Source organism: Tasmannia lanceolata, unplaced genomic scaffold (genome assembly GCF_043159265.1).
Source record: "Tasmannia lanceolata isolate RefF3 unplaced genomic scaffold, GAP_Taslan_0.1 ptg000018l, whole genome shotgun sequence".
NCBI classification, from domain to species: Eukaryota; Viridiplantae; Streptophyta; class Magnoliopsida; order Canellales; family Winteraceae; genus Tasmannia; species Tasmannia lanceolata.
This window is the reverse complement of record NW_027518695.1, coordinates 52,953,466-52,968,953: the sequence shown is the minus strand read 5'-3', so window position 1 is coordinate 52,968,953 and position 15,488 is coordinate 52,953,466.

The following is a 15,488-nucleotide window of genomic DNA, read 5'->3' as shown; positions in this document are numbered from 1 at the left end:
AACTGTTTCAAGTTCATCGGTACACATACAGGAATGATAACATGTTCTTACATTGAGTTTGATTATTGAGAGTTCTCCCCCTTTTGCTTCATATTCCTTTGTCATCCTTCAATTTAAAGAACCTATGTACTACTTGGATCACATCATATGTTTTTGTTCTGCTGGTTAGCATATGCCCCACTTTTGGGTTGTGGGACGAGCTCATCCATTAAGGGTGCAATTCGGGTCGATTTTCGGAATTCGAGTTAAGCATTTACCTTAAAATCAGGTTGGGTTCAGGTTGATTCCAATTCATTTTTTAGCAAAAGCTCAACCGACCCGACCCAAGCTGCACCCCTATCATCCATTCTGCCAAGGAGAAACTGACGCTAATTTGTGGTTCTTGTACGTCACAGGCACCCATATCTGTAAGTTACAATGGGCAATTTAACTTTGTGACTATAAACACGTGTTACTTGGTCGTGGTACTTTCAAAGAACATTTGCTCCATGATTTGGTTTTTTTCCCCTCCTTTAGCTTATCTATTTCCAAATATCATTCTAATATATCAGCGGTAGAAACTTTTAAAATCTTGATAATCCTCTTATTGTTTCCCCTTCTTCACATGTTGTAATTTGTGAATTATGTATTCATTTATAGTTGTTTTACCCTCATTTTTTGGTGAATTATGAGTACCGTACACCAACTTAGCTTTTGTCCGGTAGTCATCAACACCGGCCAACATCATTAGAACTGTCGGCTAATGTTTTCCCTGAGAATACCAGCGCACAACAAAAAAAGAAAAGAACGAAAAAAAAAAAAACAATTAGGATGCGTTCGAAGTTCCCTGAGATTAACAGCAAATCCTTTGGTTGTGCGACCAATAATAACAAGAATTACTAGCTGGGTCAAGCGATGAAGTATTCCTTACAGAAAAGAGTGGAGTTATCCACAAACAGCAAATCCATTGGTTGTGGACCATTAAGTATATTTTACAGAAATGATGGTGCATTCACTATCAATAACATAAAATCTTGGGATTCTCACACTGGAAGAAATGAGAAGCAGAACTGCCGTATCATCTAACTGAATTTGTGATATATATATAACTGAAATAGCACACAAAGAAAGCACTCAAAATTGGAGATGAAAAATCATGATGCTATATATATCGATAAATGAAAAAGCATAGGACAGAGAGCATGCAAAATTGAGAATGTAAAACAATGATGCTACACAGGCATAGTGCAAAAACGTTATGTGGCGAAATAGCAAGAAGATGAGGTAGAGATTCTAGCCCAACCATAGATACTTGCCTACTCCCCAAATTAATTTCAGTATAATGGTCTCCAGAATTGAGACTTGACCTTCCTATTTTGTGGCCTTTAGGAAACATTGTTCCCAAAACAGATATTCACTAATGACATCTAGTCATTTGTTCACATGGTTATTTGAAGTCCTAGAAATGAAGTGGCATAAGTCCTACAAAACATGCAACTCATTCGGCAAATGGAGGAATTTTTTCCTTTTTTGACCTCAAAGGAGAGGTATTCACCTCCATCCAATTGAGCTATGATTTGATGCGAGAATTAACCTGCTCCGATCGTGAGGTTGGTGTAGCACGTATATCAAATTCAATAGAACATGCAAAAATCATTAGAACATGAACACAATCGCTACTATTAAGCATAACTCAATGGCATGTTAAAGGTAAGATTTGACCTTATAATTGAAGCATCTATTTGCATACCCTGAGAGAATAGTTTAGTGTATTGGTGATAAAGTGTGTAGTTTACCAGAATCACATGTCTTGAGGCATCAGCATACAAGAACAAATAAGCATTCAAACACTCGCCATGGCAAATAAGATGAGCAAAACATGAAATTTGAGCTACCCAGATGCAGCTACTCGAGAAATTATAATTGAAGAAAGATGAGATCTTTCTCATTTACTGAGTATTCTCACAAAAGAAATCCAACAATGTTAGGGGAGATTGAGGAGGTTTTTTGTTTTAGGAGGGCTCCATAGATCTAATCCAGTAAGAAGATTTCTATGTTTTAGGAGAGTGAAGAGGGTTTTTGTTATTTCTACACAATGATGAAACACTCATCCATGATTCTGAGGCTTTAGAAGCATTTTGTTCCTGTTTTAGGCCATCTGGGAGGTACTTTGTATGCCTTGTAATGTCTTACCTAACCAGCAATATAACAATTGAAGGTACTATTGTGACTTGGGATCTGTCCAAGAAGGCATGCTTCTCATTTTCTGCTAAATGCAACAGAAAGTTGCAAGAAACCTGAGAAACACGGCAACCACATGTGAAAAGTTTAGACAAATAAATTCTTGTAATCTTTTTAGCCAACAAATATTTGGGGTAATGAAATCTAAGTGTTAGTTGGTTGATTGACTCTGAACCCAAGATTGTTCATAATTCCAACACAGAACTAGCCACACTTCAACAAATGGAATGGAAAATCTGGTAAATTAGATTCAATGATTAAAGAAGACAAGCCATCTTTCACACAAAACAAGCTAATGTACAACACTTACATGCAAGATAATCTTCATACTTTTGGCTTCTGCATAGTCTCATTCCAGCAACATAGAAAGAAACTTCATGGCAAAGTGTTGCACCAGTCCCACAAAAGAAACCTGTGAAGCCATCTTGGGGAACAGTACCTCTAAATTGAATGGATAATTCATGTTAGTGTTTATGATGGCACAGTTCTTCTTGGAGGAAACATAGCCGGCATATATGAATGGGTAACTTAAAACAGAGTTCAACCCATCGATCGCACATAGAATAGAAAGCAAACTATGCATCTATGAGCTCTTGGGTTTATTTATGCTCATATGTATCAGAATTAAGGTTATTTTGGTCACTTTCCATCAGAGTATACTTTCCCTTCAATACAATATATACTCGATGTATCATCTTTCTCAGATATGAGAAGATGTGTTTGCGCTTATTAAATCAAATCTTTCAATATCATTGAAAAAAATATGTTCCTACAGAATGATCTTACTCTGTCTTAATATCATCTGGACTATAGAAGATTCCCATTGCTATACTATATTGAAATCTTAACTATCATCTCAGAGCCAAGTAAGTACAAATTACCAAGCTAAAATCCCAATTGAATAAAAGAGGACATCAATACCATTCACAATGAAAGTCATTGATAACACAATTAAAGCCAAAAGTTTTTCATCTCTAAAAGAGGCCACTCTGACTAGCTCAGGTTGGCTGGCTACAGCTGAAGGCCGGATTTTACACTCAACACTCACCATTATAATCCTTTGAAGCACAAGTAGAGGGCTGGGAAAGGACTCTTACAAGCCGAGAGGACTCCTTGCAAATTCAAAAGTAAGTCCATAGGAAAACAAACAAACTACAAGAAAAGGGGGGCTGGAATTTGTCCAAGCCTTTCTCCAAATTTCCAAAACCATTTCAAATTTTTATCTTCAAAACTACTGAAATGAGAGCACTTATTTTTTGGATGGCAAGGACTTCACCCCAAATTATAGTAGAGGGTTGAGGTCCTTGATGGGCTGATAACTTGACAAGTGTCTTGTTTCCTCATAGACACTTGTCAATAGATGTTGCATGTGTCCCATGTTCCACTGGTCCTGAGGACAATTGGCAATCGTAGAGGCCACTTGTCGCATTCGCTGCCATGTGTCTTCAAATGACTTGTTTGTTGCAGCGCCAGGTAATTCAGATTTTGAAAAAAAATAATAATTAAAAGATATGTAAATCCAAAACTGGGATACAATGAATTACCTGTAAGCAATCCACAAACAGCAAATCCTTTGGTTGTGCGACCAATAATAACAAGAATTACTAGCTGGGTCAAGCGATGAAGTATTCCTTACAGAAAAGAGTGGAGTTATCCACAAACAGCAAATCCATTGGTTGTGGACCATTAAGTATATTTTACAGAAATGATGGTGCATTCACTATCAATAACATAAAATCTTGTGATTCTCACACTTGAAGAAATGAGAAGCAGAACAGCATGGACTATGTTAGCTTCAAGAAATGAACTGCCGTATCATCTAACTGAAGAAAGCACTCAAAATTGGAGATGAAAAATCATGATGCTATATATCGGTAAATGAAAAAGCATAAGACAGAGAGCATGCAAAATTGAGATTGTAAAACAATGATGCTACACAGGCATAGTGCAAAAAACTTATGTGGCGAAATAGCAAGAAGATGAGGTAGATATTCTAGCCCAACCATAGATACTTGCCTACTCCCCAAATTAATTTCAGTATGATGGTCTCCAGAATTGAGACTTGACCTTCCTATTCTGTGGCCTTTAGGAAACATTGTTCCCAAAACAGATATTCACTAATGACATCTAGTCATTTGTTCACATCGTTATTTGAAGTCCTAGAAATGAAGTGGCATAAGTCCTACAAAACTTGCAACTCATTCGGCAAATGGAGGAATTTTTTCCTTTTTTGACCTCAAAGGAGAGGTATTCACCTCCATCCAATTGAGCTATAAGTTGATGCGAGAATTAACCTGCTCCGATCGTGAGGTTGGTGTAGCACGTATATCAAATTCAATAGAACATACAAAAATCATTAGAACATGAACACAATCGCTACTATTAAGCATAACTCAATGGCATGTTAAAGGTAAGATTTGACCTTATAATTGAAGCATCTATTTGCATACCCTGAGAGAATAGTTTAGTGTATTGGTGATAAAGTGTGTAGTTTACCAGAATCACATGTCTTGAGGCATCAGCATACAAGAACAAATAAGCATTCAAACACTCGCCATGGCAAATAAGATGAGCAAAACATGAAATTTGAGCTACCCAGATGCAGCTACTCGAGAAATTATAATTGAAGAAAGATGAGATCTTTCTCATTTACTGAGTATTCTCACAAAAGAAATCCAACAATGTTAGGGGAGACTGAGGAGGTTTTTTGTTTTAGGAGGGCTCCATAGATCTAATCCAGTAAGAAGATTTCTATGTTTTAGGAGAGTGAAGAGGGTTTTTGTTATTTCTACACAATGATGAAACACTCATCCATGATTCTGAGGCTTTAGAAGCATTTTGTTCCTGTTTTAGGCCATCTGGGAGGTACTTTGTATGCCTTGTAATGTCTTACCTAACCATCAAATATAACAATTGAAGGTACTATTGTGACTTGGGATCTGTCCAAGAAGGCATGCTTCTCATTTTCTGCTAAATGCAACAGAAAGTTGCAAGAAACCTGAGAAACACGGCAACCACATGTGAAAAGTTTAGACAAATAAATTCTTGTAATCTTTTTAGCCAACAAATATTTGGGGCAATGAAATCTAAGTGTTAGTTGGTTGATTGACTCTGAACCCAAGATTGTTCATAATTCCAACACAAAACTAGCCACACTTCAACAAATGGAATGGAAAATCTGGTAAATTAGATTCAATGATTAAAGACAAGCCATCTTGCACACAAAACAAGCTAATGTACAACACATACATGCAAGATAATCTTCATACTTTTGGCCTCTGCATAGTCTCATTCCAGCAACATAGAAAGAAACTTCACGGCAAAGTGTTGCACCAGTCCCACAAAAGAAACCTGTGAAGCCATCTTGGGGAACAGTACCTCTAAATTGAATGGATAATTCATGTAAGTGTTTATGATGGCACAGTTCTTCTAGGAGGAAACATAGCCGGCATATATGAATGGGTAACTTAAAACAGAGTTCAACCCATCGATCGCTTATAGAATAGAAAGCAAACTATGCATCTATGAGCTCTTGGGTTTATTTATCCTCATATGTATCAGAATTAAGGTTATTTTGGTCACTTTCCATCAGGGTATACTTTCCCTTCAATACAATATAAACTTGATGTATCATCTTTCTCAGATATGAGAAGATGTGTTTGCGCTTATTAAATCAAATCTTTCAATATCATTGAAAAAAATATGCTCCTACAGAATGATCTTACTCCGTCTTAATATATTCTCTACTATAGAAGATTCCCATTGCTATCCTATATTGAAATCTTAGCTATCATCTCAGGGCCAATTAAGTACAAATTACCAAGCTAAAATCCCAATTAAATAAAAGAGGACATCAATACCATTCACAATGAAAGTCATTGATAACACTATTAAAGCCAAAACTTTTTCATCTCTAAAATCACTAAAAGAGGGCACTCTGGCTAGCTCAGGTCAGCTGGCTACTGCTGAAGGTCAGATTTTACCCCCAACACTCACCGTTATAATCCTTTGAAGCACAAGTAGAGGGATGGGAAAGGACTCTTACAAGCCGAGAGGACTCCTTGTTGCCAAATTCAAGATTAAGTCCAAAGGAAAACAAACAAACTACAAGAAAAAAGGGGTGGAACTCGTCCAAGCCTGCCTCCAAATTTTGAAAACTATTTCAAATTTTCATCTTCAAAACTACTGAAATGAGAGGACTTTTTTTTTTGAATGGCAAGGACTTCACCCCAAATTATAGTAGAGGGTTGAGGTCCTTGATGGGCTGAGAACTTGACAAGTGTCTTGTTCCCTCATGGACACTTGTCAAGCAAGGAAACAAGATGAATATAGATGTGGTATGTGTCCCATGGTCCTGTGGTCCAGAGGACAATTGGCAAACATAGAGGCCACATGTTGCATTGGCTGCCATGAGTCTTCAAATGACTTGTTTATTGCAGGTCCCGTCCTCAATTTGTGGATTACCTGACAAGTGGCAGCCTAGGAAATTACCTTGAGTGGTCTCCCTCTTGTGCAAGCATGGGAGCTCTCCAAGTGACGAAGGTGTGGTCCCCTCCCTTAGAAGCAGGAACCTTCCTCATGGGTGCCGGCTGTCCCATGATAAAACCGTGATTTGGAGGTCCTTTGGATGGGAACCGCTCCCATGACACTCCCAAAGAGACGGGAACCGCTCCCATGGTGCTCCCAACCTACTCCTATTACACCATTAGTCTCACAGTCTCACTATCACCAACTTCCTTGTATCAAACTCCTCCAACTCTTCAAAGTACTTCATTGGAGCAAGCCCAAAGGCATCTTCATAAGGCACAAGGAAAGAGGGCACAACATGAAGACGGTTAGAGATTATTAATTTTAGATGTACTTAAAATTTGAAAGATATATATTAAGAAAGTTATAAATTACAATTTTTTTATGCACTTGAATTTTGAAAAACATATAAAGAAAATATTACATAAATGCTCCCACGGTGCTCCCAACCTTAGACTCTTCTTGACCCTTACGCTTCCCAGCCCCCGTTCCCGCACCCGTTTTGTGCTTCTAGTACACACCTCATCCCCCACATCCTTTACCTCTTCTATTCTTCTAATTTACAAATATGGCATCACTACAGAATCTCCCACACTTCTGTCGCTAATTACAATCTTGTCCTCACTACAAATACTCCCCTCATCTCATAATATTACAAAATACCCCCAATCAAAACAAGAAAACTACGAACTAATTACCCATACTCTATCAAAGATGCCCCATAAGCTCTGACCAGTGACTTGGTTTATATCAAACTCCCCCTCCCTCTTTAAAAAAGAGCTTGTCCTGAAACTTAACTCCGCTATTGGAGGTGTATGCTCAAGTCATGGGTAGGCAAGGATATTGTCTCTCACTAACCGGCCAAAGGCAACATAACTACGATGCCGGGGTCAAAGATGTAACCCTTCACCCAGGGCCCATTTTTCTCTATGTGGAGATATCTCTGTGCAAGGATCCACCACCATCTCAATCTAAATGGCCAAGGCTCCTATCTGTCTCCGTAGATGTGTATTTTGCCCATCTTGGCGATAGTTCCTATCTGTCTCCATCAATGTGTATTTTGCCCATCTGCCAGAAGCTCAGCTCAATAAATCAGTCCAACTCTACCAAGGCGAAGTCCAAGGTACCTTCTGTCGGTGAAAATTTGTCCACTGCCTCGCCATAATCATCCACTGCGATCTCTGTCTCAAGCTCATCCTAATTACTGGACCCTTCCTGCTCTTCATGAATGTCCAAAGAACCATTGTATCAATAGGCTCCTCTACCGATGCCTCAAATGAATCCCCGTTTGTAGTAGATGCCTCAACCTCTCTGTGAACCATAACATAAACTGGATCCTCTATATGCCTGTCAATGCATCCTTACGTGGCCTCTCCTCACCATCAGTCTCTACATATGTGATATCAACCTCAAATGTAGGAATAGAAGATGCTTGAGCCAGACTTGTTGCTTCTGTAACTGACACAAGGTCTTGGCTGATGTGGTTCAGATAGGAAAGGAACAAGAAAGCAACTCAGGGAAGGATAGTTGAGAAGTTATCGGTGAAAATTCAAGATCAACCGATGACGCCTGGATCAACGCAAGTTTCCAACAGATCTCAACCAGATCAGATTAAGGATTCACAAACTATTTGAAGTTCAAATAGCAAGGCTGATTGCGGGTTTCAAAAGATTCAATTCTTCTTGACACTGATCCTGGTAGGCTAATAATTGAGAGGTACACGAAAATCAAACTAACAGAAAGGAGATAAGCTGTAGACGAGTTTCATTAGATTTTGAACAACACTCAATGATGAAGTTGATGGAAGTTACAGTAACTGGTTAAAGAAAACAGATCATCTATCTTCAGTCTCTGGATCTATGAATTATAATCTACGAGGTATCCTCACCGGAATTTCCAGCTTAGCATTTCTGAGAATAACCTATTCGATATTTGTTAGTTGATTTCCTAAGCTTCACTAGGAGAATTCAAAGAAAGATCAACTAACTACTTCGACCTACTAGTAATATAGAAGTGAAGCTAGAACAAAGATAGATAAGGTAAGGAGAAGAAGCTGCTTCTGCTATTGGATTCAAAATAGAACAAGAGTGGGAAAGTAGACCCTTATGGGGAGAGGGTTGGACTAGTAGCCAAATAAGTGTTCAAACTTGTCCTCTTCTTTCTTGTGTTCCCTAGGACACTAGGCATAATGAGAGAGATTATATCCTCCTTGGTTGCCACTTGTAAGTGGTCCCAAGGACGCTTATCACCCAATCACACGGGTGGTTTGTTACACAAGTGGTCCCCAAGTGGGCATGTGTCATGCTTGAAGATCATGGGTAGACCTGGCAAAAAGTGACCGGGACCCGCAGGTCCACCCGGCCCGTCAAAACTGGGCCAGGCCGGGTGGACCCGCGGGTGCCCGTAGAGAATTACAAAAGTTATATTTTGACGTTTTATTCCCGTAATTGTCATATTCTTTTTATTTTCTTTGTAGCTTTTTTGGTAATTGTCATATTTTAATACTTTCTTTTGGTACTTTTTTGGTAATTTTTCTACTTTGGTTCCTTTTTTCGGTAATTTTTCATTTAAAACTTAGTAACTGTTTGATTATTATAAATTCCTATTATTTTATTGCTAGCCACCTTTGCGCAATTCGTACTTCTGTCAGATCTTTGCAGCAAAGGATGTGTACAAGCCGAGAAGTAGACTAGGGGAAGGTGGCTAGCGAATCCCTATTATAAAAAAAAATTCGTAAATAATAATATGTCAGAAATCCGGCGGCCCGCAGGTCGGCCCGGCCTGTACGGTCCGGGTCCGGGTCTAAGCATAGTGACCCGTAAAATTTTCCGGGTCAAAATGACCCGGCCCGTTTTACCTGGACCCGTACGGGCCGGGTCACAACCGGCCCGGCCCGCTCGTTTGACAGTTCTAATCATGGGCCATCCTTTGTGGTCCTCTTCTTTGTACAATTCACTTCTTTCCTATTCCATATTACAATAAAATGTCAATACAATTTCCCCTCCATTATTCTCTCTAATTGCCTTAGTAGCCCCTAATTGCTACATTATTATTAAAAAAATGACAAGAATGCCCCCGTTATAACAAAAAGTACTATCACTACCTATGCTACCAATATCCAATCACTTTGATCGGGGACATAGTCCACATCAGTTATACAAGGAAATCGATAAAGGGAAACTATATCTTTGCTAAGAACAATTCAAACCAGTGTTTTAAAATGCACATGAGGGTCAAAACATTGCCAAAATAGATCTTAGTCAAGCAGTCGAGTATCTGGTTGACGCACCGATTGACCTGGTCATAACTCAAGAGAGTGAAAGAAGTTTTAATTGAATTTGTAGGGCAAAAGATTGACTCGAACAAGAACACGGCCATAGAAAAAGAGAGTTGACTTGGCAGTCGAAGATGACCGTAGAGATTTAAAACTATGATCCAAATGGTACACACTTTCACCCTCTTTAAAAGGAGAGTTTTAGTATTTGAATTTTGTGGATTTTCTCTTCCAGCAATGGGAGAACAGCTTTTATATTTTACATCCATGATAGAACATCTCTGTTTATCAGCCTGAACTCGTTTCTATTAAATGCACATGTCATAATGTAGTAGCTACTTCAATGTGAGCAAAGTGCATTGGCTAAATCCTGGTAGAAGTTTAAGTATAAGACAATGGAAGGGTGGCCTATTGAGAAGGCTCAGATTTGGAATTCTCTGACAGATAAAATAGTAGAAGACTGGCATAAATTCATCCGTTTCTTACCAAGATATTTAGATTTCAAAATCAGAATCACAGTTTAAGATACAGCATGTTTGTGTATTATCATTTTTTTTTTCAATTCAAGTAGCATATGAAACCTTCAAACACTTCCTGCATTTCCAAGAAAAAACATTTTCTTCTTCAATTAATTGAACTAAAACGAAAATGCTATTAATTTTATGAATTCCTTTGTTTCTCAAAAAACTTCTGAAATGGATGCTGATGAAATTTGCTACAGAGTATAGGCTATATCCAGCAAAAGTGTAAAACTAGTTCAGAAATGGGTATAATCTTTATAAGTTTCTTTCTTCTTTCATAGCAAGATATTAAGCTTCTCAAAATAGATAAAACTAGTAGTGTCCTTTAACATCCACCAGCATCCATTTCAGAACTTTTAACATCCACCAACTTTGCACATCAAAATTAGATAAAAATAGACCATAAATTCCATGTCACTTGATTTTTTTTCATTTAAAAACATGCTTTTCATAACTGTTTAAGTTTCAGAAATGTCCCCTTCAGTGCAATATTCATGTCTTTATTTTCCCCTGATCATTTAGCAGAAAACCTCCAAGGATGTGCCACACACTAAACTCACATCCTCATCGGAACTGCCAATGAGTGAACAGTGATTGATCTCTCAACTATACGCCATATTTTGAAAAAGAGAGTACAATGAAATCACAAAATGACAATCTCTACCACAAACAACTCCAGTTCTGAAAGTAGTAGACCCAGTGAGTCAGTTAGGTTCAATCAATTATATTGACATCTCGAAGTAACAGGAGCAACCCAAACAAGAGGGGCTTATCAACTAGTGGAATTGCCCGGAAGAACCACCTGCAATAATCTAAAAAGGTATTTCGGATACTAAGAAAATTGATGGAATATCTTGGCAATGAAAGACGTTCAAACAAATTATAATGCTATTCCAAATTAAGAAATCGTCATTGAATCCTTTATTCTAATATATCAAAAGAAGTTCATATAAGTGCCATTTAAAGGTGACTAGAAAGTGCCTTAAGTATGGTGCTTTGTCTCGCCTTGAGTTCGAACAATCCCTGAAAGGCAATGATGTTGTATTCGCTCTAGTGTCTAAACGCAATCAAAAAGTGGTAATGGCATTTCTAGTGTTTCGGAGTATGCTAAGCCCATCGTGGAAGAGTTTTCAGGCGTATTTCCAAATGGATTGCAATTGGGTTTACCTACGGTGAGATATATAGCATAAAATGGATCTCAATCTCGATGTCTTGTTTCCAGACAAGCAATAATACCAGATGTCGCCTAAAGAAGTTGAAGAATGGTGGAGGCAAGTAAAAGATTTGATTGACAAGGAGTATATTGGTGAAAGCATCAATTTGTGTGTGTGTGTCGTGCCTGCTTTGTTGGTACCCAAGAAGGACAGTAGTCACAGCACATGAAGGGTGTGCTTTGAAAGCTGAGTCATCAACAAGATCACCATAAAGTACCATTTTCCTTGAGAAGTGCTAGAAAAGTTGATTGATGATGCTTACAATATATGTTGCATGGATTCAGATTCGCATGTTGAGATCTGACACGGATTCGAGGTATCAGATTCGGCAAACCCCAAAAAGTAAGATCCGTGGATTCGGTAATTTTTATTAAATAAAATAAAAATTTAAATATATATATATATATATATATATTTATATATAATATATTAGATAAAATTATCTGATCTATCCCTTAGATAGCTTATTTGAGCTACACTCGGAAATAGGGTAGGTGCCTATGTCGTTTGGGTGATGCTAGGTATTGATTCCATAGGACCTAACATAGATAGGGTCTTCCTAGAAAATAATGTCCATAGGATGACGCTAACCCTTGATTTGTGGAGGTTTAAACGGGACGGATATAAAATGGTCCATTTTGTGCCTCTACAAATACCCAGCCCCACACAGGCCTAAAATGTTAATAACCTTAATTAAATCTGGACCGTAGATCCCCAGACCAAAAATCACAGTGTATTTTCATTTTTTTTAGTATAACCAATTTTTGGGACATCAAATCTTGTCCGTTCGACATGATTTTGGTCCCAGTAGATGGGTATTTTCGAATACCTATCTAACAGACCCAAATGAATTGGCTTATTCGAAAAAAGCTTTGTTCTTTGGAAGATCTATCTCGTGTCTGGTACTGCATGGTTCCACTCTGCAAGAACTCTAAATCATTCTCTTGAAGCTCCAAGATTCAGTGATTCGGACGTCGTTTGAGCAAGTTATAACCCTTTTTCTGCCAGGGTTAGGCATAGTTACGAGTTTTGTCTTATTAGGCAACTTTTGGGTATTCATTTTTGTTTAAAAACTTTAGTTTACTTATTAAATTTGATAAGTACACCCATAGAGAGTTTAATAAAGATGGACTCTTGCTAATTGTAGAAGACTTGGATTAAGAAACTAACCTTTAACATTAAATCTAATTGGGAAACCCACTTTAAGCACAAAACTCATTAGCTATTAAAAACCCAAAACATGGGATTTTGCAACCCTACTTGTGCACGTCAAAAAAACCGAGACAGAGAGAGAGAGAGAATAATTAATAGGAAACATTAATAATTGGAAATGTTTGGCATTAATCTCTCTAAACATCCTACAAGATTAGGAAATGTTACCAATTGGAGAATAGGAAACATTTCCCGTAAATCTCTAAATGTGCACAGTTGGATTAATAATTGATTTTAGCCAAATAAATCACAGATTTGTTTCCATTTCCAAAGGTTTTCTCTCTCTTTCAATTCTTCGTTCTAGCCTTCTCCTTTTTTTCCCACTTTTCATGAAATGGTTTTTGTTTTTTATTATTCTATGTGATCTCCACTAGCAGACGGCCCGGTATCATATGTCCCCTCCGCCCAGCCATAACCCAACCTGCTACAACCCTATGACTAAGGCAGGGCCATTACGGGCAGGAATTCTGATCAGTTACAGTCTCCCTCAAACCAGGTTTGCACATGAATCAATAGAGTTGAGTCTAGGCAACCGAGTCCCTCTGCTAATGTTTGCTTTTATCTCTCCTTATAACACAATATTTATTTGTTATGGCCATTTTTTGTGGATTCATAAAAAACAAAAATCGGCAGATAAATATCGGCTGTCAGCTGTCATTTGTCACGTAGGCCCTTGTAAAAAAATCAATTGTTGAGATGAAATCCGATGAACCTACATTTTTCTCTAAATTCATTGTAATCTTGCACATAGGCCCCCATAAAAAAATTGTTGAGGTGAAACTCCATCAATTTATAAACCTACATAATTTTTCTCTATATCTCAATTTATCAATGTACACTCCCCTTCAAAGGAACATGCCAGATTATAATCGACGGAGGATAAACAAAGCCAAGGACACCATCTCTATCCAAACCTATGCATTAGGATGGGACGCAATATTTTCTTCAATGGGTTGGTCCTACCATTTTACACCCATACATAGCATGGGTCCGAAATACTAGTGTATGGATGTAGGTAAATGCATTCACAGAACATTACAAACTTTCACAAATTTAAACAATTGATACTTATATTATTTCTCTCATCTTTTCCTTCTTGGATCTATGACTACGCAGTCCTTTCGACATAGACAATACTAATATTTCTAGTGTACTAACAACTCTTTTTCACATAATCTGTGTATGTATGTAGAAAGTTTCTATATTCATTTTTTTCTGCTTTACATCAAAAAAATTGCCCAAATTTCTTTTTTAAACATTTAGTTCTTTTTTTGCTCTCCATCACACGGGGTGTCTTCCTAGTCTCTCTGTAAATAGCACCCAACAACACCTTTGCAAATATTTTTCCCACCAATTGATTCAGCAGACATAATTGAATAGGGAAACAGTCTGCCCTAGACATTGCTTTCTCTCTCGCTCCTGCTCTCTCTTGGAGTGAATTATAGGATAAGTTGTTCAACATGTCATGCACATTTTTTTGTTGTTCAACTTCTCTATGGCAAGACCCAATAAAGAAGGAGAGAGAGAGAGAGAGAGAGAGAGAGAGAGAGAGAGAGAGAGAGAGATGGCTTTCCTACTCCTATGTGTTCATTGGGTGCCACTTAATGTCGTTATTGTTTTATCACAAGAAGTGGGGATCATCCTTATGAGTTTGAATCAACTTTAAAATTTGTTATTGATATATTGGTGTACCATAATTGGTAACAGAACAATTTTGATCATAGAACTTTATTTGGTAACATGCCTAAGAAAAATAACACCTAGTTGAACTTTATCAATTAGGTGTCAACAACAGTCAAGGGGTTGACAAGGACTACCCTGAATTCAACAATATTAAAGAGATGATTAGGTAAAGGTTTCTATCGGGTGATTATGCACAAGCTTTGCTGATCCGGTAACATAATTCACGACAACAGGTGAAGAGTGGAAGAATACAGATGAATTTTTCAAGCTAACAAGAGTTGGCCTAGTTTAGCCCACTGCTTCTGCTTAGAGGCCCTCTGGTGGGTCTAAGGTGGAAGTTCAGATTCTTTTTCGAGAGGGATACCATCCCCGATATTGAAGCACTGGCATCATAACAAGCCTCGTCGAGTAATGGCTCTTAAGTATTCATGGGCCGATCTTGATCCATATGGGTGCTCATCAGATCTTCTCACTGCCTGCCCTTTGACAAGGTTTTAGCCAAACAAATAAGAGTACGTGAGGTGTCAAGAAGTAGCTTATTCTTTGTTTTGATTCCGTAGGAGCAACAAATCCGTAGCATCCCTTTGTGTTCGAGCCTGGAATCATCATCCTCCCTTTTCGGACACGAACATAAACTCTAGCACCCTTTTTGGTATATTCTCGTGAGGACTCATCACATATTCCCGAATTGAATGCTGGCGCTTACGAGCACCAAAGGTTCGGGAGGCAGCGCCTACCACTAGAGGTATGCCAGAGGGGTACAACATATCCTACACTACCTATTAGGAGTGTTTGTCGGCTAACTGTAGTTCGTAGTTCCCCAAGCCGGATCTAGTA